The 2,175-nt window shown below is 40.4% G+C and overlaps 1 protein-coding gene across 2 annotated transcripts in view; it reads right to left on the bottom strand.

Moving 5' to 3' along the window:
- PRKAA1 (protein kinase AMP-activated catalytic subunit alpha 1) overlaps nt 1–2,175 on the bottom strand; it is a gene marked incomplete at its 5' end in the record, with an annotated part of 22,630 nt that overhangs the window by 8,434 nt on the left and 12,021 nt on the right.

The raw sequence follows: 2,175 nt of genomic DNA, 5'->3' as shown, positions 1-2,175 counted from the left end.
CCCGGCGTGAGTTTTAAGCCACCGGGTCCGGGACACGAACCGCGGTCAACTACGTGGGAGTCCAGCGACATAGCCATTACGCTAACTGCTGGTTCCCTAAATAATTATTTTTATTTTAACTTTATTTATTATTTTTATTTTCCAATTTGATTGGAGAGAGAGAGAGAGGGAAAGTGAGAAAGCAAGTCACCAGGGATTTGAACCATGGTCAGCCATGTGTCCAGAGCCTTTAGCCACCACAGCACCTGCTGTTCCCCATGAGGCATTTTTTTTACATAGAAAAATAAATCATGACTTTTCTAATGACCTAACAGGCAAAGGGACTTCAAAAAGTTCATGGAAAAATGAAATTAAAATACAAAATTTATTTTAGTGCAAAAAAATTTGAAATCCATGTACATTTTTTAGGTATTTCAGGCACATCATTTTCCATTAACGGTTTGAAGACCACTTGCATATCAACACCTCCCTTTTTTGTGTATTGTGTGTGTTTGTAATTTTGTTTCACTTTATTCATGGTAAAGTGTGTGCACATATACATGAGAGTGTGAGAGAGGAGCTTCCTTCACTGGGTCTGGTCACACCATAATCCAGTCCTCTAGCCCATCAGATCTCAGACACCTGCTCACATGTCCAGGATGTTTCAGGCCAACTGGGTGAGGGATTCAGAGTGTTGTTGCCATGTGGGATCCGGCTTTAACTGAGCAGCACAATATCACTGTGCCGCAGAGTCGGGCCTCTCATTTTAAGAGGGAGAAAGCCCTGGCATAGTAATGGGAAAACAAATGTCTAAAAGTTCATTTAAAGTTTTGGAACAGGGTCAGCAGATGGTGTACTAGTGACATCATGGACTCCCACATGGCCAACCGCAGTTCAAGTTCCAGACCCAGTGGCTTGAAACTCACATTGCATGTGTGTACGTGTATGTCTGAGATTCTAGGAGGAGAAGGGAGAAGGGATTGCAGCATGGCCGTTGCCCCTAAGGGGTGATTTCTCACTTTCCCTCTCACTGTCTCTCATGTGCTCTCTCTCTCTGGTGAGTGTGCAGGCCCTATGGCAAAAATTTCTAAAAACAAAACATACTTAAAAAAAAAATAAAGTTTGGGAAGAAATGACAATGACAAAGAACAACTTATTTTCACCTCAGAAAGACTAAATATCATGTAGCTTCATTATAATATTCTCTTCATATAATGTTAAGTGAAAAGAATAACAAGAAAAATAATGAACGACTTGTCATTCATTGAGTACATACTATGTGCTAGGTTTTATGCCAAACACTTCATTGCACAGTATGTCTCCACTTGGTATAACTATAGACTCATTTTGGAGAATGTGTGATTATACAGTGGCACACTGATAAAACGACACTCTGTGAGGCTTCCCACAGGGAAAGGCACTCAGTTCATGTCACGGGAACTCCCAGAGGATGCAAGAAACACATGTGCCCATGATCTGGGGCTGCGTCAGGACCCTGCTGGAAGTACTGTTTCTCTGTCTCTCTCTGTACCTCTAAGTCATGGAGGAAATAAATAAATAACCTTTTAAAAAACCCCTTGTTGGGGTCAGCAGGTGGCATGGTGGTTGAGACACTAGACTCGCACATGGCCGACCATGGTTAAAGTCCTGGACCTGGTGGCTTGTTTCCTCACTTTCCATCTCTTTTTCTTTCCGGTGAGCACACATGCCCTGTAGCAAATTTTAAAAATAATAATAACAATACAAAACAAAATAAATATATATACATTTTTTTCAATCCCCTTGCTTTAAATGAAGGAATTGAGTTTCAAACAGATCAACGAAATCAATCAAGATCACAAGACAGAAAGTGAGAGAGCCAGGATTCCAACCCAGTACTATATAACTTGAAAGGCCATAAACAGATATGTTTGACCACAACTGTGTCAAAACTATGCCAAGACTAAAGTGATCATCAGCTGGCCCTATAACCTAGTAGTTAATGAACCCATATGGGTCAGATTCTCTCTCTCCGGTGAGCTCACATCCCAATAGCAAAATTAAATAATAATAATAATAATAATAAATTAAATTAAATAAATAATTCTTAAAACAAAAAAAATAATGCCAGGCAAATGTGCATGCATGCCCAGAATCCCAAGAGGGGAATGGAGAAGGGACTCTACATAACCATCTCCACAGGGAGTGATTTCTCAC

This window comes from Tupaia chinensis, unplaced genomic scaffold, assembly GCF_000334495.1.
Source record: "Tupaia chinensis unplaced genomic scaffold, TupChi_1.0 Scaffold000489_1, whole genome shotgun sequence".
NCBI classification, from domain to species: Eukaryota; Metazoa; Chordata; class Mammalia; order Scandentia; family Tupaiidae; genus Tupaia; species Tupaia belangeri.
This window is presented reverse-complemented; position numbering and strand designations above follow the sequence as displayed.